The following is a 25,110-nucleotide window of genomic DNA, read 5'->3' on the forward strand; positions in this document are numbered from 1 at the left end:
CATGGCATGTGGAAGGTGAGTGTGGGCAGTGCAAAGCAGAGAACCATAAAACCCTTGTCCATAAGGTCCTTGGTGCTATAAAAATCACTTAATGGCACACAGGAATCACGAAACCCAAGTATAACAGAAGCTGTGTGTCCAATGCAATAATGTGAAAACTTTTCACCCTGGAGAGCTCTCTAAAGTTTCTTACTAAATGATCATAAGAAATCCTTCAGACTGCCTTGTCAGTGAGTCTGAAAACATTTTGCTGGCTGGCAATTGCTTATGTATGTAGGCTGCAGTAGCTTGCCAATGCCTTTTTCTTAAAAAACTAGTATGTTATTTTAATCCATGCTTTTCAGTCAAGTCAGTAATTTACACGGGCACTTGACCCTAGAATATGCCAAATCAGAACTGTCACATGCTTTCGTTAAATCTGGAAACAGATCCCAACCTCATAAGTCATCACAATAATTGTAAGGGATAAAAACCAGACCACCAGTGACTTAATCATTCCTGAAATTTGTAACTATGTTTGGATCTGAACTCTCACTGAGATTTTCAGCAGCGTTAGATGACTTGTTTTCCAAAGATACATTTCTCAGCATTTCTGTAAATCAGGCCTGAAATCAGACACTAATTTAACACACAGACAGAATTCACCCCAAACCACCCATACTTTTTGAAAATATAAATTTCTACTTCATTATCAAAGCATCAAAGAAGCATTTGCCAACGTCCTCAGAAACAGAACATTTCATAATAGTAAAAATTTCTTTCTTACATATGAATTGTATTTTTTAGAGTGATACTTTCATTCTTTTAGTACTTCAAAGCTTTGGAGAAAATGCCTATGTAGTTAGTAAATCATGAGGGCATTCAAAATCTGTGGAAGTCACTGAATTAATTTGAAAATCTTTTCTTTTGTCAAAAAATAGTGCAGTGGGATTGGTTATCTATCAGCTTGCACTTAACTTCCATATCACATCAAGCAGTGTATACATTATATCCTAGACCACATCTGTGTTTTCACACCTGGGGGACAGTCTCCCAGCCTCAGTGCAGCACCAAGCCCACTCAATGATTCTTTCCTGGTTGAGATTTGGGCACTAGCTGTCCTCCTCTGACAGGGTTTTTTTGTCCCTCGCACAGCTGGAGATGGCCAAGATACCAGGACATATTGTGCTGCATATTGAGCAGTAGACTTGAATGGGACAATATAGATTAGTCCATTGTAAATTACTCATATGTCTAGTCAATTGGATGGATTTATATTTCATGGGCTTGTTCACAAAGTGGTTTGGGGGATTTTTTTGCCATACGGAATTTTTGATTGGTCTCTGGCGACAGCTTCAGTGGCTATGAAAATGAAAACATCAACTTGAAGTTCTTGTGACTGTTCCAGACCAGACCATGCTGTATGCCAATATCAGCAAAGTAATGCTGGGAGCAGTGTGAGCCATATTCTGTCTCTCTGAACTCAGCATCACTTCACCTTGTAAACTACAACTTCCAAGAAAAAATGAACCATGCAATGTCCAAAGTGACATTTAGAGTATCAGTTACAGTTCATGCACAATTAAAGTGCAGTAACACATTTATCTGTTAAAAGCCGTGTCTCTTTATTCATGTTTAAAACTGCAGTTTCCATCCTAGCTTAGGGACCAATCTTTGTATCTCTGCTCTGACTGTAAAGGGTTGTGTTATTCTTAAAATAATCTTGTTGCTATTTAAAGAATGGTGGTGTGTGAAAAACCAAAACCCAGAGAAACTTCTGCAGTAAGGACATGGAAGGACATGGAAATGAGGTGAAGAGTGCTTGGAAAGGGAAGGTAAGGATGCAGACAGTTGCAGGTACCTGGGAAGCTGACCATCAACAACAATTTCCTCATGCAGTTTGGACTAAGAGATTATTACAGTTGTTCTGCATCCCAGAAGAGTACATTAATCATCTCCATGTGGCAGCACACAGCTGAAACTGCTGTCTGACATCCTGAACTGTTAAAATTAAAACTGTTAAAATCCTCAGCTGTTAAAATTTTCTGCATTGCCTATATGCCATCCTGTGATTAAATAAGAGCGATTTCATTGCATGGCATTAGCAGGCATGGCAGCCACCTTCAGCCTTGGCAGGAATACTTAAGGAAAAGAATCTGAAAAAATGTCCCTGAAAATGTACCTTCATGGAATTGTTTTCTGAGAAAATATATTTTGGGCTAACTGGCCAATTCAAATGTCAAGGAGTAAATATTTCTCATGGTTTATATCGAGACATGAGTATTTTTGTACTTTAACTATTTTTAATTTATTTTTTTTTCTGTCCACCTCTATTAAAAGATAATGGTAAAAGTCCAGAATAAATCCATGGGTGTCTACTGAGCTATGCTGATTTAAAACTTAAGCAGCAGTAATGGCATGGTACTGAGCAGCACAGCCCTGAGGTGGTGAGAGACCTCACAGCCCTGTCAGCTACCAGAGACAAAATCTTTATTCACACCAGCACTGTTGGTGTAAACAAGACATTTCCATGCCTCCCATGTCTATGGATGGCAAACTCAGGCATGGCTCCCACTTTCACTACCTATTTCATGGCAAGACCTGAGAGAAACACTTGGGTTAATGCAAAGCTGTTCTTCAAATCCCTCCTTGGCTGGTTGCAGGGTGTTTAACTCTGCTCCCACAGCTTTGCTGTGCCATGTCCTGGTGTGTCCATCCAGAGGCATTTCTGTTTAAATGACTACCAAAATGATCCTCATCTACATTTTTTAGCCCATAAACAATTTTTAGGGCAGAGGCTTTACATTAGCAACAGAGGAGAACAAGCTCCCCTGTTGGATTGGTACCTCTTTATTTTCCTTGGATTGGTACCTCTTTATTTTCCTTGATTTTCACTGTAGAGGGAGAGGAAAAGATGGAAAAATGTTGCCTTCCCTTGTCATTTGTCATGTTAAGATTTACTTGTCTCTGAGGATTATGAACTGAGGATTGCCTCCTCTCTTTGTGCTTCACATGTGCCTACTTTTACACAGGTCAGGTTGTGAGTTCATTCCTTTGTAAGTACTCTGTGACGCACAAAAGCCAAAAGGGGAAAGAAAAAATCCCCACCCACTCTGAGACAGTCTATTGAACTTTGTTTTCCAATTACCTAACAAATTGCTGACTAAGGACAGGATAGGGCGGTGGAAATATAAGACCTAAAGGCACTGTACATTCCTCATCTGTAATGACCAGAAAAAGTGGGTGTTTTTTGGTGGTTTTAGCCAATTTGCAATTTATCTTGGTTTTAGCCCAAGCAGGCTTGAAACCAAGACAAACATTCTTTGATGTAATCTAATTGTGACTAAGACCGTTTGCATAAAGGTTTCACAGCTAGGATAGGAAGAGGAAAAAGACCTTGAAAGCATTCCAGTGGAAAAGTCATGTGCACCAGGCTTTCAGCTGCACCAATGGCGCCCAACAGCCCATTGTTTTAGTTGCAGCTTAAATTAATACCTGACAGCAAATGAATTAAGGCCCTGCTGAAGTCATGAATTCATTTATTCTTGTTTTGTTTCCAATCATGTTTGCACAATGATAGCTTCAGGTGAAGAAGTAATGGGGAAAATGCTCTTCCCCTGTTCCTGTTTCTGCTCTCTTCCAAAAATATATTTAATAATCTAACTTAAATTCTCCCCAAATACATTAACCTGATCAGGCTAGCCTCACAAATTAATGAAACTTCACATTGTTGGTAAGGCTGGAAAGAGTCTGGAGAGGGCTGCTACAGGTCCTGAAGTTCTGCAATGCATTAGAAGCAGTGCCTTGTTTTTCTCATTACACAAATCTGTGGGTCTCACTCTTCTGAGGTCAATCCAAAAGCAGGATCCAGCTGCATGATCACAGCTGGATTTACCAGCAAGCTGTGCATTTTAAAGACAGTGAAGGAGGTTCTTTTTCACCAGTTGCCTTTGATCCAGTGTGTGGAGAGACCAGGTTCTAAGTTCAGTGGGGAAAAGCAAACCTAAGAGATATTCTGCTCAGGAGAATACTGAAGACAGAGCAAAGTCATTACTCAAGCATAAGCAGGAAATACACAGAAGATGGAAGTAGTCCACCACTTGGAATGAATATAGAGAGGTTGTCAGGGTAAGTAGAAATGCTCTTCCTCGCAGCATGTTAATACCAACAGTCCTTGCCTATTACCAACAACTTTTGGCTGTTTTTGCCAACAGTCCTTGATTGGCTTCACAGCAGTCTGACTATCGGTGTTTGCTATATACACATAAATACACATTATTTTCTGGGCTTCTGCAGAGGAAAAGCTGAGACAGTTGGGCCAGTTCAGCCTCGAGAAGGGACGACTGAGAGGGGACCTCATAATGTGAATAAATATCTAAAGGGTGGGTGTGAAGAGAATTCAGCTGGGCTCATCTTGGTGGTGCCAAGCAATAGGACAAGAGGCAATTGGCAGATCCTGATGCACAGGAAGTTCCACCTGGATATGAGGAAGAAATTCTTTGCTGTCCAGGTGACCGAGCACTGGAGCAGATTGTCCTGAGATGTTGTGGAGTCTCCCTCACTGGAGATGTTCAAGAACCCTCTGGACACAATCCTGTGCCAGGTGCTCTAGGATGACTTTGCCTGAGCAGGGAGGTTGGACCAGATGACCTCGTGTGGTCCTTTTCAAGCTGACCCATTCTGTGACTCTGTGAAAGGAATGTGTGTATCTGTGTGATCCATAGTCTACTTCTGCAGGTGTCCATGTGTGCAGCAGGAAGGTCAGGTTTAATTTTGATTCCTCTTTCCCATAAAACCTGTCATCTCTTAATTACTCAGCATAATTTAAAAAAATGTCAGAGCAAAGGATTTTATTTTTTGTGTCACAGGAGTGAGGACATGGTAGCAGGTTACAATTGTGCTTGTTGCTGTAACATATTTGCTGTTAGCAATCCATTATGGTTTATTGCCCAGTCTTTAAGCACAGACACCTTCACATTTTCGCTAGGGACTGTGGCTAGTATGGTCCAATAAGCACTTTCTCAATTAAGTGTTGTAATTCAGCTTTCAAATTGGCCTTAAAATTTGCCAATCCAGGCATAAAATATGCTCTTCTGAGCTTTATGTTTAATGATAATGAAAAAAATCCAGTGGTATTTTATACTCCTGTCAAAATACCCTTTCCTCCAAGTCTGTTTGAGTCATAATTTCCAAGACAGCAGCTATAATTTCCCTAGGAAAGCATCTATATGTACCTATCACTGCATAGTGCTTGAAAAAAAATCAAATTAAGACTAAAATATTAAGAGTTTAAAAGACATTCACACTATTTAGAGGTGGAGAGCTTTGTAAGAACAGGTAGTATTCTGTCTACAGGACAGAAATATGTCTTTACTAAGCTGCTAAATTTTTCATTTCAATCTACAGCAAGAGTTTTGAGTCTCAATGGTGCCTTCTATTTTTTTTAATTTTATTTCTTCCATGTCCTAGGTAACAACCTGCTTTTACATTTCATTCAGAAATTCATTCTCTTTGCCTTCTTTATGGAGACTTACAGATAGATGAATTATTTCCCTGGCAGTGGCTTGTTAACCAGATGGTAGCGCAAGGAGGGTGTGTAACAGGATATCGAGATCTCCTCATTCTCAGTTCTTAAGTCATTGTGAGATAAGCCCATAACAGGCTCAGTGATTAGTTCAGGAGAATTCCTCTGGGGACCAGGAGATCGATCCTGTATACACTGTGTCCTCTCGGTCACTCCAAGTGACGACTGAGAGACAGTATCTTACCAGGACTGAACATTACAGCCCCAAAGAAATGCAACACTAATTAAATGCAAGGGATTTTCTATGTGTTACTGTTCTCATAACATTCTCAGCAAATTCTGAAAAGCTGCTAGTTTTTGGAATAATGCCTTTATAGATTAATGCTGCTGATTAATAAGAGCTGTTATTTATGGTGAAAATCGCACAACTGCTGCGTCTAAAGGCTTCTTTGGGGCTGAAAGCTTTCTGTACAGAAAGTTGTTGTTGGGAAACAAGGGACTGGTGTGTTACTGTAAAGGATAGGTTGTAAAAGGGATGCTTAAAAGGGGCCCAATATGGTTTGGATCGCAGCCAAGGTCTTGCATAACAGGATGCCTCATAAAAGAAAGGCTTAGAGGAGTATGGTTAAAAGACAGACGTTTCTTTTGAGCAGAGATGTGCCAACGGGAGGATCACTGACAAATCTTTGTTCACTACTATGTGTGCATATAATTAAAAAATGTTGGGGTTTGCAGCCGTTCCCAGATGATGTTGACTGGTTTAGAGATTCACTATTTGAAAAAATTAGAAAAATAGACAAGGACACAACAAATGCAGCTCAGCCAGGGATATCTTGTGTGGGTAAACAGGTCAGATTTTAATGCCCTCAAGGAGCAGAAGCAGGAATGCCCCAGACCTTGTGACCAGTTGCGTAGCATTTGCAGCTAGACAAGACTGCAAATCTGGGTCAGCTGTCTTGCAAAGGCACATGGCAGCATGATCCCCAACCTGGGTATCAGACTGGAGTTCAGGGGCAGCCATTTGCATCTAACAGGCAAGCCAGGAAGCTGCTAGGTTGGTAACAGAGGCTTCACTGAAAACAAGAGAAAATTATCTTTGCAATGACAACAGGGGAAACTTTTAACTCCAACCTAGTTGCCTGGCAAGTATTTGCATTTTCCTGCAGATTTAGAGTCCACTAATAGTGCCTTAGAGCAAGGCCTGTCAAGACACCATACATGATGTCTTTTCTAGAGGAAATACTTGATGTTGTTCTCTTGTTCTCCAGAAACCACCCAACACACCCATCACACTGGTCCTAGCACTAGGACTCAGGAGCTGATGGAAGGCTGCATCAGAGGAAAAGTTAACACAATCTCTTTATGATTTCTTCCCACAACCATTATAATACTTTGTCTTGAATCTACTGCTGGTTTTAGTGGAATATATTCAGGCTTAGGGAATGTTGTCCTGCCCATTGCAGAGGACTTAGAATGAGATTACCTTAGATGTCCTTTCCAACCCATGCCAGTATGTAGCTCTGTGATTCTGCATGCAGAGCAAATCATCTTCAGCACCAGCCAGCTGTGTCTGACAGTGCATTTGATGAAGTGCCTCTGGGATTCCTGATCTGGCTGACACTGCCTTCAGCATCAGTCTGGGATGCCTAATGACTTGTGTCTTCCACACCAGAGGAGCCTGCTGAGCAAAGCAGGCAATGGCATTGACATTTTCCATTACATTTCTGGCTTAATACAGGTGGTGGGACAAATGACTGGGTAATGTGCCTTGCAGGTGGACAATTTGTTTATTTCACTGGCCAGGTCAGAGTTCAAGGGAAGCTCCATTGAAGGACCTAGGGAAGAGCAACATCTGCAGCAGAAATACCCATGGTCAGCTCCTGTGCTATGCCTGCCAGTGCTATGAATCAGAATCAGAAGCATAGAATGATTTTTTTTAGGAGGGACTTTAAAGATCACCTAGTTCTAAGTCTGCTGCAGTGGGCAGGGACACCTTTCACTAGACCAGGTTGCTCAGAGCCCCATCCAACCTGTCCTTCAACATTTCCAGGGATGGGTCATCCACAAATTCTTAGGGCAGCCCTTTGTTTCCTAAAAACTACTGAGAATGGTTTGACATCTCCCTGAGAGAAGCAAATTATAACCTCATCAACATTGTGCTTACTTTTACTGCCTCACAATAAATCAGTTGTGAACCTAAGAAGAAGAAATTGTCAACCACATTCTAGGTTCATACTCAGCCGGGCTATTCTGTGTGTTAATGTGACATAGAGACAGCACAAGACCTTCTCCAGGAAAATTCCTCTCTTGATTTTAGTGTTGTAAATAGAAACCCAAAGTAGATGTCCTTCCAGCATCCTGCTCCATAATTACACTGTCAAGAATGAGATAATGAGGTGGTCCTGTGCAGACATGTCATCAGTTACCAGTGTGTTGTCATGAAATAAAAATGTAATTGCAGTTTTATAGTATTTTACAGTTTTTCCTCTATGTGTGCCACTGGGTGCATCAAAGGAGATGAAAAGGCAGGGCTCCAGCTTGAGACAGGTTTGTTGAGGTATTACAGAGAAGCAGGTAGGTTATTAAATTCTCATGTTCTCATTTTGGTTCTGAGAGCAGCAAAGGTTCCTCTGTGCTGCAGGAAGCAGTGGCAACTCTTTGTGAATCAATACTTGATAAGAAACAAAACATCATTGCCATATGCTGAGAATAGCATGAACCCAGTTCTTTACAGAGCTTTCCTACTTAATACCAGCTTTTTTATTTAACTATGGAAATGCTTATACCTAAGCAATTATACCACAGAATCCACCACATACTTTTTCTATGCAATATTCTTCCAAAATTGTGTGCTCCCATGCTGTAGATTCTGGGGTGATGTTTTTAACCGAAGAGCAAACCCGGTGTAAAAGGACTTGATGAAAATACAATGTGTGATGGGCATAAAGGGTTTATTGGGCACTGCAGTAGGAAGGAGAAAGCACAATATCTGAGTAGTCAGACCTGATAGAAAGACTGGAAGACAAACAGACACCAACAAACATTTTCAGACCCAGCAATGAGTCCTTTCCAGTTAGACATCTGAACACCAATCTAAATGAGGCCTGGATCCACACATTATAATTCCCCACCTTATGTAAAGTAATTGCACACTGCAATTACCCCACCTTTAATATATTGGGGCCTGGAGCTAATCTTACTGATGTGTCATTTCATTGCATGTAATAGGTTCAAATTCCAGATTAAAAGAAAGCAAAACAAAACAAGAAACCAGTCCAACAAAACAAAAAGTAAAAGTGGAACTTGTAAAGAGCATCAAGAGGAGAAGGAGATCCACTCTGGAGTTTATGTCAGTGGAATTAGAGACTCAATATATCTGCCAATGTTTTGATGTAGGCATGCTATTGTATACCACCAGTTTCATTCCACCAGAGAGATTAAAAGTAAAATAAACTCAGAACTTGCCCCAACACAGAATGTAACTAAAATTCTGGCATCACTATATGCTTAGTTTTTGCTTTTTCATGTATATATTTGTGTATTGTTTGGAAAGTAACCATAGCATATTCTAGCAGGAGTCAGACAGGTCAATCTCTGTGAATTCAAGATAAAGCTGCATGCCTTGAAAAAAAGTCAGGTCTGGAGACCAGGCTTGAGATAAACAGCCATCTGAAAGATAATAGATTTGCCTGACATTGTTGTATCCAGTAAATCATAACAAAACTTCAGAATACTGGAGAAAGGCCAGGAATCGGTGACTTACATTATTGTTTTGTTATCACATTTTGGAAAGGTAAAACTAATAGCACTGTTTACTTAAACTAATATTAACTAATTCTTAACTCATGGCTGCCCACAGTTATCCTGCTTGAGCTCACAATTGACTCACTTTCCAACAGTGCTAAGAAAACAACCTTCCAGCTATGTCAAAGGAGAAGGGAATGGGAAAGAAGGAAATAGCATTTGGGAGGGCAACATGCACCTGCTTGGGCTACATTTCAATCTCACTCTTCTTTGTCCTTTTCCTGTAATGGAGTGATTCTTGTAGAAGCTTTTTGCCATGTTAAAAATAAATATAAATTATGCTGGAAGGAAAATAAAAAAGGCAACTGTTTTCAAAGCTGTATTTCAGACCCTTTTCAATGGTATAAAGCTGTGTTTCCAGAGGCTTTTTCCCAGGAAGTGCCTGGTGAACACACGCAGTGGTTAATGTGAAGCAGTGAGTGCCTGTGCAGGAGTGAAGCACAAGCTGTGATACACAGTTCTTCTTTCTGGGGCAGAGGCAGACAGAGCCTACCTGTGGCTTCTGGTTTGCTTGTTTAGTTTCTCTGAAGATATTGAGCAGCCTGAAGAGCAGGCAGCTGGCAGCATTGGTGTCTACACAGATGACATGGAAAACAGAGCCTAGAACAAAGCAGGTGCCCATGTAGAAGGCCTCTGCCTGGTTTCTTCCTGTCAAACCACTCTCAATTTAGCCACCTTTGAGAAGTAAACCCATAAAAAGGGGACCAAGGCAACTTACTAAGGTGTGTGGATGTTCTGCCATGGCCAGACACTTTGAAGGATTCAGATTGTTCACATAACACTGCCTTGGATGCTAGTGAGATGGCACCTCCTCAGTGGGAACTCTGCATCTCTGGCCAAGCTGCCCTGTGGCTATATACACCTTCCCCACAGCAAACATCACAGAAGGAAACTCTTCTCTTGAATTCATTGCATAATGGGAGTAGGAAGAGTGACTAATTCTTGAGTGCTGATATTAGTGTGTATCTAAACTCCTAACCAGCAAACTGTAAATAGCTCTAGTAGGTTTGTGTCTGAACTTCTAATGGGCAGACTGTAAATATTTACTTAGAGTTTCTTGTTTTTCAGGGGTAGACAAAACTCTCTGCTAACCACATAGTCTTTAACCACACTTTTGTTCTGATATCTTGTTTTAAAAATTTTTCATCAAGGAGATACTGGAAGGTTTGGAAGGAAGCTGCTGTGTTAGTTCACAGAGTCAAATTCAGAGGTGAGCTGTGAGTTAACTCTCTGAAGCTCAGACCTCACAGAGTTGTTAACAGCTGCTCTTCCCATGCAGAATGAAATTCCCTGTACAGGATCTGTGTAAAGAACTGAACCCTGCCCACCATCCTAACTGGTGGGATATGGACAGAGACCCAGATAGAACAGGATTCTGAGAAAAACAAGGTATTTCTGCCCATTTCATCAGCAAACTCATACCAAACCATAGCTTTTAGAAAGTTCCCATTTGACTCCCATTTTGCTGGAATTCTCCCTCTCATTTTGAGCCCTCTGTGTTTCTACTTTTCACATGAAGCAAGTGCACCAAAATGCCAAGGGAAATGGCTATTCTCATAAAATTCCAAACCTAAGAGCAGTGTTTTGGAAATCTTACTGGGTAATATTCTTGTGAAACTCCTGGCTGGCAAAATTAGAGAAGCTCACAATTTATGCAAATTCAATGAAATAAATGTGTTTCTGTCAGCTTCATCCTTTTGAAGCAAAAAATAAGGCAGTGTGTGTTGGATTTTAAGGGTCTTTTCAATCCTAAATGATTCTAGTATTTTAAGTGTTTCTCCTCATAAAAAATTAGAGTGATATTACTTGGCTTTGCAATGGGCAATGACTCGTGGTTCTTGGTTTCTCACTTCTTTAGAAACTTGACCCTTTTTGAGGCAACTCCTTTCCCTGCAGCACTTCACTAAGGGTAGACTTGACCTCTAAGAGCAGCAGAAATCTCTGACCACAACTGTGGTGAACTTACTTGTCTATCTGCAACCTGTTGACAGCCTCAGACTTCACAGTCAAAGTACTTGCCTTGCTCACAACACTTACAGCAACCAACTGCAGACATAAATGCTGCCCAGCTTAGGGGATCACGGAATCCAAAGCTGAACACACCACTTCAGAGTCACTTCTGTAGTCCCCTTGAATAATCCCTGCAAGAAAGATCAGGACAAGCTTTTCAGCAGACTGTTGCAACAGAGCATGGGGTAGTGGTTTCAAACTAAAGGAGGGCAGATTTGGATTAGATACAAGGAAGAAATTTTTTTTGGCAATGTGGATGGCAAAACACTGGAACAGGTAGCCCAGAGAGGTGGTGGATACCCCATGCCTGGAGTTAATCAGTACAACCAATGACTCAAAGGGAGCTAAAATTATTTACAAAGATCTCACAACAGGCTTTATTGCAGTTTCCCTGAAACAGTGTTGGATTAGTAGTGACTCAGACACACACATTGTTATTTGCATTGCTAATGGCAATCAAAACTGATGATTTAGTCTTCTATCTGTTTGTATGAGAAAAAGAGCCCTGTGTAGCCCAGCAGTACTCCTCGAACAGGTTCTCACTGAAGTGGACAATTTTCTAGCTCCCAAATGAGAAATTAAGCCTTTATCAAGAAGAGACACACAGGGTAGGTGGTGTATTGAAATCCTACCTACTTTACAACTTTGGATAAATAGGGAAGCTGGGCTACACAGACACTTAGTCCAACAAGCTAATCTTTCAGAGATCTCACATAGTGTGGCTTGGCAGATTTTCTCTCTTCACCCCAAAATGTTCCTCTTGTGGTTTTGTCAGGAGTCAAACATGCATCACTTTTAGGAGACCCAGACTTTTCAATTTCCAAATGAGGCGCTACTTGCAATAGGTAGTTATTTATAAGATGACTGTGTGTACTGTGTACAGCTCTGTTTCCATGAGCTGATAGTGAGATTTCCTCTTGCTTTGACTTGGCAGTGAAGGACAGAGGGCAAATGGCTCTCAGGACAGCGTGTCTCGGGCTTGTCCTCTTTCTAGAGGTGCTGGTGTCAGGTGTGGCCTGTGATGGAAGATCAGACATTGTCCTGGCCCTTTCTTTGTACCCCAAACTCCTTAGGCCTCTGGCTACTATTGGGATTCCATGCTGAGAAAAGAAACTTTCTTGGTGCTAAGGATAAGCTGTCTCTAAGGTATCCAAACCTAGGGATTTTTAAGGCAAAACGCAGAAGATTTTTCTAAAATTCTCACTGTATTTCCTGCTCCTTACAGTGCAAATGTATGTGCACACCTATGCACTTGTGTGTGCTCATGTGTACAGGCACCTGCACAAGTGTCCTGCTTCTTTATAGACTATGGCTGATGATATTCACATATTGATGCTTTTTTACAGACTATGGTTGATGATACTCACATGCTGAAGTTATTGATATCATCTGACCTGATGAAGCAATCTGGCCCTCAGCACATATCTGCCCCAGTACAAGAATGGCTATTTTTTTGACATGTTATTTGTAAATTAAAGTAACACTGGAAAAGGAGGACAGCAATATTAAATGTTTGGCAACCAGGCATTTCAGATGTCATTTTACAGATGGAGACTGAAGTGTGTAACCTGGTGCATATCAAAATTGTACAAATGAAACTTCCAGATTTATTGCAAGGAATCCTTCACAACACACTGATGAAATCTCAGTGTTTATTACTGAAAGGTTCATAGCAGTAATGGAATGGCAAAAGTGAAGCTGTGACACAGCATTAGCCCAAAAGGACCCTCTAAACATTTCACTGAAAATGTAACTTTTTGGTAAACACCACATGCAAAAACATAGATGCTATTCAGGCTCGCTGTTGTCTTTTTAATCTGTGAATTCTCTTCCCTGTGCTTGGCTGACCAAGAGATAAACTCTTCCATCTCCATTCTCCAGATCTCTACTTCATGCAGATGATTTAAAATGAAAGTTTTCCTGTGAAGTGTTTGGACTGATTCAGACTAATCTCCATTACTGTGAAGAAAAATTAAGAAATAAAGACAGAAATTTATTCCCTTTAGAAAATCAGCTATTTTAATATGCTGATGCAGTAACCTTTTGTTGGTAAGAAATAACAGGCACATAAGTACAGTAAGGAAAGCAACTCTGTAGCTTTTGCTTTCCTTTTTGTTAGGCTTTGTGATATGGGATAATTGGTTGGGATTTACAACATCAGTGGGATGTGTTAAAGGGTGTTTAGGTGGTCTCAGTCATGGCCATTGAGAAATGAGACCCAGATATAGTCTAATGTCAAGGCCAGCATTCCTCACTTTGGGCCACATTTTGGACAACACCCTGTTACAAAATCTTTGATTGTTCCAGGAGAAGACCCCTGCACATTGGAAAAGTGACTCATCAGAGTCAAGATCTTCCTTGCAGAGATGAAAGAGTTTTAGTTCAAGGGATTTGCCTTCAAAGAAGGGAGTTACTGAAAGAAGTAGTCTCTAGTGAGGTTTAAAATATGCACCTGTTTAATAGCAGGGCAGAATTTGGTGACCTTAATCAAAACTGGAAAGGCAATTGAAGACAGCTTGGCTGTCTTTTTCAGTTTACTACTTCCATGCAAATATTGTCATTAAATGAACTAGAAGACTAACATAAAGCAATAGCAGGAGGGAAAAGGGCCCTTTTCAGATGAAGCTTAGGAAAAGAAGTCAGCGCAATCCTGCAAAGGATAGGAGATGTGGCCCAGTGCTAAGTTTCACTACCAGCTGCATGGTTGCAAGAGGAGACATGGTGGGACAGGCTGAGCAGGAAGGCAAGGATGTCTCTGCAGCCTCCAGCATCAGACCATAAGAGCAACCATGCCAGATATGGTCAGAGGTCTATTTTCACAGCCTCTATTAATCCACACCTTAGAGATTAACCAATGCAGAAACACTATTTTTGCGCTCAAGCTCCCAGCATGAATATATTCCTACAAGAAGGAGTCTTTCAAAAAAATCTGACAAAGTTAGGATGAATTTGACCAGTCCGGTGTCCTAAACTGACAGATTGTGCTCTAAGCCTTGCTGCCTCCTCAGCTCCAAATGGGAGACAAAAAAAGGTCTGCACAAACTCTGCACCTTCTCATTTCCAGAGATGGTGAGGGTCCATTGAGGGGGGTATGACAACAATTTACTCCACTGCACACACTGGTTTTTCTTGTTGATCTAAGTCATTGTGACACAGTTTTTGGTGTGAAAGTGATTACTGAGGGCAGAGCACTCCCATTCTGGGCATTCCTATTGGTGCCTGGGCAATGCTGGATTTGAGAATCAACTAGTCATGTCCTGGTTTACAATTATATTCAGTGACTAATTGTGTGTGCTTTGGTCATCCTTCCTCTCCATTAATGTGCTCCTGATAATTAAGGACCCTGAGAAGATCTCTTTGAGCCTATTACAGGAAGGCAGGTGGAAAGGAAGGCGCTTGTGCAAAAGTGAAGGTAGAGGGAGTTAAGGGAGTTTGTAGCATAGCTAATTTTTACCATTTGTTTAATCTGTTTCTAAGGGTCATTTGTCAAACTGTGGCTGCTGTTCCTGCCCCTCCTTCCCTTGTTCACAGTAATGAACAGCCTGGGAAAAATTATCCCCTTTCCAAAGGATCAGCAAAGAGGAAGAGTTGATGATAATGGTCCTGAGAAGTGAGGCAATTGTGCATGGATCACTTCCCAGGACACAAAGTCTGTCTGCACACTGCACCCAGGAAATGAGGTTAATCAACACCTGCTCACAAGGACAGTGAAAAGATCTTCCTCATGATGATGGTGAGACCAGGATCTTCACTGCTTGTTTCCTGAGGAAAGTGGCTGGGCAATACTAAGCAGTACGTTGGGTGATGGCTCCACAAGACTTCATCAGAAATTGGTGGGAGAGTTGCTCCTCCAAGGAATGAAGACTTGGGCCTTGTACAAAACTGGCATGTCACTCAGCCAAGGGACAGAAGAAAAGGCAAACAAAGTGGCAGCATCTCATACAACATTCTCAAGGTGGAATCTTCAAGTGATGGGCAGCGTGGTTTGTGGAACCTCTTGGTGAGAAAATTAATAAGCTGTCCAGCTAGAAGATTGATGGTTAAGTAAATGGTAGTGTATGAGATATTTGAGACTTAGCAGTCTGTCTAGCAGTTTTGGGAAAAGCTAGAAAATAGCTTTGTATTTGTGTTTAGTTTGATCTTCACATTTTAGATCAGTACAAGCAGGTGGGCCCATCATTTTGGAAAGAAAGGAGGGACGTTGTTGCAGCTGAATAAGGGATGTGTCACATTAAATATCAATAGTCAAACTCTATTTTTAAGAAAGCATTTGATTTTTGCTGGTATATTTTCAGTTGACATGCTGGAAGTTGCTGATGTCTTCTTTACATCTAACAAAAGAGTATTTGGTGATTAAAGAGCTGTGACGTGACAGAGTAAAAGTGAAGTCAGGAAATAGAGCAAACACTTCAGCAATATTATGGAATCTGTTAAAGGGAAGTACTCTTCAAAGATGGAAAGTTAAATTAGCATGCTAATCAAAGGATCAGTGGTCCTACAGACACTTGTAAGGCTTGCAGACAGGTGTTCAGTTTAATAATCAACACTAGTTTAACTAAAGATTAGTTATTTAGGTGTTGGAATGATTATCTCTTTCCCAGAGTGTCTGGCTTTGTGTGCTTGGGAGATCTCACCTTTTTTACATATATAAAAAGTGGTTGTTTTTTTTCTTTAAATATCTTTTAAATATAGAAAATAGGAAAGCATTAACTGGTAAAAACAAATGGCTGCGTCCTGATGTGAATCTTGGACATTACTCCAGTCCTCCAGCATCTCAAGAGGGACATGAATGAGGGTTCACTCTGTATCATTCACCAAATTCTCAGCTTTCTGAATTTCCAGGAAAGTGACCAGACTGAGTCATGCTATGCCACCTCTTTGCTTTGCTTTCCACTACTGGACCTGCAGTCTTTGTTGATGTTAAATAGGATGCAACAAGACAGCAGAAAGAGATTATTCGCTCAAATACCCTCCTGACATGGAAGTGATCTCAGGTCTTTCTGCTTAGCCATAGCAACAAGATGAATCCCCTTACTCCCTTTCAGGAACTAGTTAAACTACATCCTAAAAATGCTTCACTATTGTGCTTGCATTTCTTCTTTTGGAAAGGTCTTTCCTCATTGTTTGGATCATTGGCAACCTGCTTCTACTTTTGCTAATTTTATTTGTGGCCACATAGCATTTGTTTGTTCATGTGCCAAGTCACTTTTTAGCTTAAATAGCTTTTTTCACCTCCCTCAGGTTTACTGCTCCTTGATGTATTTGCACTTAGCAGTCACATCCCCTCTCAGCCATTGTTTTGCCAAGTAAAAATAGCCGGGCTCTTCAATTCTCTTGAAAAATCAATTTTTTTGTAAGGATACCAAATTGCAGAGCAGCAGTCATAGACAGTTGCAGCCAGAGCTAATGAAAGAATCTCCCTGTGCTAAAAAAAAGTAGGTATAACACAATTTGGCTCATGGCCAAGGCCAGCATTTTGAAGCACAGTAAAATTTTTATCTCTGGTGAGGCATGTCAGTAAATGCTCTCTTACACCAATGCGATGAGAACTTCATTTGTCCATTGACTTCAATGTCTAAATAAATTTCTGTTTAACTAATGCCATAAAATTCTAAGCATCAGCACCAGTTGTTTCTCCAGTTATTGGTGTTTTCTCTTGTTTCATTATTTCCACACACTCTGTTGAGAAGCATCCACATCTCACTGGAGTTATGGGTCCTGACACCTCTCCAGGGCAAGGAAATGTTATTTCTCTCTCCATATATTCCAACTGAAATCAAAGAAGCCTTAGACCATCCTGCAATAAAACAGGGAAGGGCAGAGGGGCATTAAGAAGAGTAAAAAAAATAGCAAATTAATAACAAAATTTTACAGAAGCAGGTACAAGACTGTTAATTATTGTTATGTTCTCAGGCAATATGCCAGTGGCCAAGGTACAATCCTGGTAGGTAATCCTAAAAATATGGCCATTAGCACATGACACAGTCATGCCTTCTCCCATGGGTCAACTTAAATAATACACATTTAATGTGATGGCATGTCCAGTGGGATGGGGACCCAAAGAGAAAAGAGAGGCCCAGAGCATCACACTGTCTGGGGAGACATTCAGATTGTATTTCAGACATTAACAACACTTCAAGGGACTGGCTTCTGATAAAAGAAAAAATTTAACCTTGCCTTGCACAGTGGGTTATTGCAGCACTGGTGGAAAAAAATGTCCCACTTTCATAGTTTCAAACACTAGTGACAAAACATCTTTCTGCTTGCTGCCTGAAGGGTCTAAACTCCATCTTGCCCTTAAAACATGCTTGGAGCTGAATAATTGTTCTAGTTCTGCTTTAACTTTTGCCTAAATGGCATGTATATGTGTGAATACAGCTCTGCCCTCCCCTGCTCTCACAGCTACAAATACAGCCCAGGCTTCCAGCACCACATCCTCATTTAAACCCTGACTCCAGCCACTTGTGCAGAGCCCAAAGAGCTGGGCCAGATCAGTTGCCTTTTAACCAGTTCTTAATGAGTCAGGGAATTGGTAAAGACTTGTCTGTGTCTGGTTAGGTAACCAAGAGAGCTTATGAGAGTCTAAAGCTGTTTTATCTCCAATACCAGGAGAGATTTTTGGAGTAGAAAAGATAAAAAAGTTTTCTGTAGGCTTCTCTAGATAAAACACAAGTTGTTACTAGATTCAACCTAAATGGAAATATGGAAAAAAATCTAATTCTTTCATGTATATTTATACCTATATCTATACCTGAACATTTAAAATGCCACCAAAATAGACAGATAGAAGAGGCTGAAGTGTTTACAGAGGTCTTCCCAATAGGATTTTAAACACTGCCATGCTTACTTGATCCAAAATCCAGCAACTGACTAAAGCATATGTAACTTAAAACATATATGTGATCTCTTTGGTGCTCTTTGTATGCTCTTTAGTCACCAAAGAAGTGCTTAAAGTTCACTCTAAATTCCGAGGTGAATGGCCCAGCATGTTTTGAATCATGAGCATGGGGCTCAGTTTCTGTGTAATATCATCAGCTTTACTGACTGTTGCTGCATGGTCAGCTTAAAAATTAAACCTCAGGCTACATTTCCCAATGAAGATGGGTTTAATTTTGCTAATATCAGATAACAACATAAACTGTAAACTTGGGACAGGTTCATTACATATTTCAGAAGTTTATTAACCCAGTTTGATCTGGAGTGAAAGTCTACAACAAACAAACACTCTATCCTTGTGGTAAAATTCTGCCCTGTTTTCTGTAAGAAATTAAAATTTAATTTTAGGAGGAGAAATTATCTTCAAGTAATAGTTTTTAGAAGCCTTTATGAAAGGCTTATAAATACTCCTACATTTATGAACTTTTATAAGTTTGATCTCCTATAATTTTATACATGTGCTTTTACTTCAGGGGTAGTTATATGTGAAGGAAGATAAATTTTGCTTACTTGATAGAAGTAAGCTACAATAAGAGACCTTTGCATGAGACAGGAGGATGTCCACAACCACTCCTAAAGTGCACAGTATGTTTGAGGGTGCTCTGTCAGAGAGTTTTGTGTTTTGAGGCCAGAAATTTTTACATCTTCAGTTGTTCTGGTGTCTTGTATGAATTCTAGACTAAGAAACCTAAATACAAATGCTCACCCAAATATTTCATTCTAGTCTTTCCAAGAACGTCTTTGCCTTTTACAAGGCAGTGGAAAGAATTAAAGGAGGATCATTATTTAAGAAATTCATTATAAGAAAGGAATTAGATGTCCATAAGGTGTCTGTGGCACTCCAGACTGACAGGGATTTTGGGAAAATTTGTTTGGAAATATGTTTGCTGCTAGTTTTTCAGCCTAAACTCTTTCCCCATGTCCTACTTTTTGGAACCTTGTGAGCGTTAACTTGTGTGGAAGAGGAGACGCAGTTGCACGTGGTTTTCAATCAGATATAATGTTTCATGTGCCGCTCTGAAGTTTACTTTTAAATGCATTTTGTCCCCATTTCTTTGCCCTCTGACCCACAGAGAGGTCTGGCTCATGAACCCTCGCTCCCTACAGTGCATTTCCCAGCAGAAGAAACAGAGTCACAGGTGCTGTGGGCCTGGCATTGCTCTGTTCAAATAAAACAAAAATCCAGCCATGAGATACATAGGAAGCAGGTCAAGCTTTTAATCTTACCAGAGACCAGGAGGCTGAGCAGACCATCTATAAGTCATTAAATCTTCAATTTTCTCCCTTTCCTCGAGGCTTCCTTTCATTCCCCTTGGGACTCTCAGGGAAATCAGACTCACCTCAAATCCTTCATACACTCAGAGCAGGAAAATTGCAGCAGAAAAGGCAGAAAACCCTGGGATAAATCCTCCTCTCAGATAGACAGGCAAAACTTGCTGAGAGTTGTAAGTCCTACAGCAAGCTGGCTTCTTGCCACGAAGAAGAACAAGCCAAAGCCACCTGCAGTGCCAGTGACACGGCTGTGGTGGCCCAGGGTGCCAACATCTCCTGCAACAGGGCACTGCTTTTCCTTGGGATGTCTGCCCATGTGGTGCTAGCATCTCCCAAAGACATTTCCTAGCAAACTTAAGCCCCTGGAGCACTGCAGGGCAGTCACACCAGGAGGCAGCTCCTCACCACTAAACTCCCCATCCATTGAATCTTGTTTGCAGCCTGCAACCAAAACCTCTCCCACCAACACTTTAGCTTGCTGGGCATGACAAACAAGAATGCAGTCACACATGAAGAGTAACCCACCTGCAGCCTGGTCTCTGAGACTGCTGCCCTGCCCTGCCTGCCAGACCAAGCACCTTTTCATTCCCAGCCAGCCTCTGCTGCTGCTCCTCAGCAGTCCTGTGGGGTCCGGTTCAGACACGAGGAAAAGGAGCTGACACACCAGAGAAGGGAGAAGTGGGAAGAGTGAAAGAAGCCCAAATGATAAAATAAGCTGGAAACCTGGCTGCTGGCATTGCAGGGCTGGTGAGGGTGAGCCTTCTGAAATAAAACACTAACTCCTTCTGCTCTATCTGCCCTAACTGGGAATGTGCTGTAGCTGGTAGATCCTAATCAGAGAGGGTCCAGTCTAAGTCTCCTTACTTGATGCTTGGCTAGACATGTGCAAGTGGCTTAGCATGGGCAGACAGATTCAAAAGCTAAAAGCTATCACGCACATATCACAGAACATTGGAGTTGGAGGGGACCCACCAATGATCATTCATGAAGCTGGATAAAGCTTTGCTGTTTCTTAAGAGTGCCATTCTTAATAATCTGAAGTATTACTGTGACTTCTCAGTGTCTGCTTGGGCTACCTTTGCTTTTTCTTTCTACCTGCCATGCTGTGATATCTGAGACTCCTTGTAAATATAACTGCTCTGCTGACAGAGGTCCTACTCCTCCAGACAAGGATCAGGCACACTCTTATCTGCCTTTTCACACCCCACAGGAGAAAAGCTGCAGTCTCCTCACACTGTGAAATTGAGCTATGCCAACCAGTTGTTCTCAACTGAGTCCCAGACCAGAATTCTTCCATCAATTTTGAATTTTTTTTTTCCCTGCAGTTCATGTTGGAGCAGCATACCAAGTGTCTGCCATTAAAACCAAACCCCCTGGGCTTATAGACTGTATGTAGTGAGGGGAGACTGCTCTTCTACTGTGCAACAGATATTCGTGAAAGAAATATTTTTTTTTTTTGGCCATTAATCTCAGTATTTAATTTCTAGACATCAGGGTTTCACCTCCTGGTCTCTTTGCATTCATCTTCCTTATGTTGCTTCTTGACTGGCACCATCTTTGCTTCTGCTTTTTGTGTTTATTTTCAACTTGTAATCCTATTTTATTTCCCTACCTTCTGTAAGGCACAACTCTTTGGTGTCCAGCTTACATCTCCATCTGTATTGTACTCAACATTTCTGGCTGTTCCTTTGCCTCTCATTTGAGCTGTGCTGAGCCAGAATGACAGGCACTGAGTGCTCTCCACCATAATGCTCCCCTTGCCTCTCTCACTGATGTTAACTTCCCAGCCACTTCCTTTTGCATCTCCACTGTCAGATGTTATTCCTCTCTCTCCTCCCTTTTCATCACCCTGCCTTGCTACTGGAAACTGTTGGGTATTTTCTTCCTTTCCAGCTCTTTATTTGCTTTCCTTCCTGTGCTTACTGCGATGTCCATTAACTCTTGCTTTGCTCTTCACCATTTTTTCCTGTCTGCATTGGAAGTACTTCACACAGATTGTCTCTACCAGCACCAGCATTTCCTCAGACATCACACCCCATATAACATCCCACAGTCTCACTGGCACCATGGGGTTAGATTGAGTCTCTTTTGTCTTTCTCGTTGAAGCTCCACGTAGCTTCCATCCAGGCAACTTCCTTGGGTTTGCTTCATCTTATTCCCTGTCCTTTTTGAATATCTCAGGATTTCCATGGCTGTCCTCATGCACAGTACACTCTTCTACACTTGATGAACTTAAAGAACCTTCAAGATTCGTGTATTCAAATTTCTTTTTGAAATCTTACAGCCTGGAAGCTTACCTTCAAAAAGAAGTCTGGTGTCTCTGCTTCAGGAAAGGCATCTTTAAGGAAGATGAACCTTTTAGAAAAATACATGATATGGCATGACTTCCTCTGTAAATGCCAAGCATTCAAACTACAGCATTGCTGTATTGAAGGTCCACACTGTTTTGGTTTGGTCTCAGACACTGGATAAACACATGGTTCAATCTCCATTGTATCCCTGCTTTGTGCTGCTAATAATTCATAAAAGAAAGATAGCATGCCTCCCATCCCTTCACTCCAGATGCCAGATCCCAGTCATATCCATTGCTCTCCCAGGATGAGGGGCCCCATTCTCCTACAGCTAACAATTGCTGTTTATTACTGGCAAATACCATTCAGCCAAACCAGGAGCCTGAGGAAAAGCAATTTTAGGTTCACTTCCTAGATAAGAAAGAAAATTCCTTCCTGTTACTGATTCCATAAAAGAGAAGGAGGTAACCTGCACAGTCTGATAAAGTCAGCCCTGTATTTCAGCTCTGGCTGTGGGCTATGTTAGCACTGAAGACAGGCAGCTCACGAAAGTTTAATGCAAGAGACACAGAATAAAGAAAATTATTTGGCTCTCCCAGCCCCCTGAGGGGAACTGTCTTTGTTTTCCAGAACTGAAACTGCAGTGATATCCTTGACAATCCCCCTGCAGTGGTTGCAATTTGTAACTTGCTGGTTAAGTCATTTGGGAGCAAAAGCGTTTGAGATTTCAGATTCTCCTGGCCAGTGCTAAGATCATTTTTGCCCCTCACCAGAGTTTCCACAACCACAGGTGCTTGCTCAGGGAAGGAGGCAAAGACCCTGTTTGGCCCCACAGGGTGGCTCCTGGCTCTTTGGCTGCCCAGCTGTGCTGGTATGCACAGGTTGAAGGTTTGGGTGCATGTGCCATCTGACACTGTAAATAAATACAATATTAACTCATTTGCATGCAAGGACATGGACACAAATGCTGCCCTCTCAGAATCATCCTGGAACCCTACGGGTCTCACATCATAAATCTTTTGGGAAAGCATGTACTCTGCTTCCTTGCTGACACTGATGCTTGTATCATTGTTTGTTTTACTTTGCTCTGAGCTTAATAATTGGCAAATCCTGGGGAGGCAGCTGGGCCGACTTGCTGTGCGCCCAGGCAGCAGGGGGATGCTGCTGAACAGAGATACATTTCTGTCAGGATGATGGCTTGCTTGAGAGGCGGTGACAAGTGGTACAAGAGTGGGAAATGTGTTTTCCAGATACCCAGATTTAACCACTTTCCCTCCTTTCTTTTCAGGTTTTCCTTCCATCTGGCACATAGGTGGAGCCATGTGCATCAATACACGCATGAATGCAGCAAGTGTGTTCGTTTACCAACCTTTGCACAGGCAAACCTTCAGACCACTTGTTTTAATTTTTTCTTTTCTTTGTTCACAAAGATGAAGGGAAAATGTTCCCACGTGTGGATTTTGCAGGAAATGGGAAGTGGGTGACAGTGACCGGGGCTGTGACCTGGCAGACCTCTCTGTCTAATGTAACGCGATCTCATGGTGCTTGGGAGAAAAAAGGGAAGAGAAGTCTAGCCCTGGGACTGCAAATCACAGGCCGTGATGACAAGAGGGGGCCTAATAAAACTCAGCACCCTTCACTTTTAAATGAAATGAGTGGGGAGGGGGAGTGGGGAGAGGATAATTTATGGCCTAGATATATCCTGGGGTATTGCATTCCTAGAAATGCCTTTCACTGCCCCATAGCATTTCAGAGATGGAAAATGTGAGTACAGCTTTGAGCAGTTAAGGTCTTTATTTGAATTAATTAGAACAGCTAAAACAACAGGATTTAAGCAGTGGAGGATGGAGAAAAGAAGACCTTGCATTGTTCATGATGCCATGTCATCCTCCAACAGACACCTTCCTAAAGGACATCAGGACTGCCAGAAAGTAAAGGCTGGGGTGTCCAAGTGACTGTGATGGGATAAATGACACAGGTACATGATGCTGAGAAAACATGGCATAGCTCTACCTCTCGTCTGACCGTTAATTTCTGGCTTTGTGTTGCAGATGCTACAGGAGCAAGTGAATTTTGCTGGACAAATTTCTGCTGCTGCTATTTGTGGTCAGGCAGGTCTTATTTTGCAATGATGGTGATGAAATTAAATTTACTGGGGAAGGATGGAGACTTGCTAAACAAACTCATTGGACAATAATGGGAGCACAGTTTAACAATAGCTTGGCATGCAGGACATGAGAGGATTCAGGGGTCTCCTGCATCCCTTTCTGGAGCAATGGCTCTGCCACTTCTGTTTTTATTGTTTCATTTCGTTTGGTTTGGGGGGAGGGTTAAACAAAAACAAACCCATAAGAATAGACAAACTGGGAGCTTCAGAAATTCTGCTGATTCAAGCACTTGTGGTACCAAGGTACTGATACTTCTTTGTAACTGCAAAAACAGGTTGCAAGTGACAGAAACATGAGTCCCCACACAGGACTGCAAACTTCTTTCTAGTTGAGCTGGAAATGCACACATTTTCCAAAGGATTTTCATAGTTCTACTTCTGGGCCTAAAATATTTTTAATTAAATTAAATAGAAGAGAAGACAAAGGAAAATTAATTAAGAGGCTTTTTTGTTTGTTTGATCTCAGTGGAAGGTTAAGCTCAATTTTTATTGAAACTTTAGGCAGAGGCTCTTGTTTGTTTAATCTATCTTTCTGATTATTATTATATTTCTGGTAGGATGAACACCAAAGAATAAATTAAAGACAATGAAATAAACAGAGCCAAGTGTGGCTGTGCCCTAGAGCCGTCCCATCTCAATATACAAGCATGTGTTTCATCTCTCCAAAGCAGTGATTTCAGGACTCAGCTGGCACCAATAAAGAGGTATCACACTGGGAGAGAGAGCTGTCACTCCCCTGGGCTGCTGTCTGCCCCCAGCCCCCCGTGCAGGGCTGAGGCAGGAGCTGCATCTCCCTGGAGCACTCACCTCGTGGACACATTCAGTGTACACCTACTCCCCTCGTCCTGCTTTGTTGAAGCTGCAGAGATCTTTGCATGTCTCAGGCACAAAAGCTGTGCAGTTTCAGGCCTGTGCTTGGTACAGCAGGCAGAGCAGCTGCTGAAAGCAAAAAATGGTTTCTGAATCACCTGTTACAATCTGCCATCAGCAGGGCTGGCACCACTGCAGCTCCCCCTCCCACTTGGTCACAGCCCCCATTTGCTTCTTTTCTCCCCTTAGCAATCCCTCACGAGCCACCAAGGCTGGAAATACTAATTTATATATACATCTACCACTCACAGCAAGAG

The sequence above is a fragment of the Molothrus aeneus genome, chromosome 3 (genome assembly GCF_037042795.1).
Source record: "Molothrus aeneus isolate 106 chromosome 3, BPBGC_Maene_1.0, whole genome shotgun sequence".
Classification (NCBI taxonomy): domain Eukaryota; kingdom Metazoa; phylum Chordata; class Aves; order Passeriformes; family Icteridae; genus Molothrus; species Molothrus aeneus.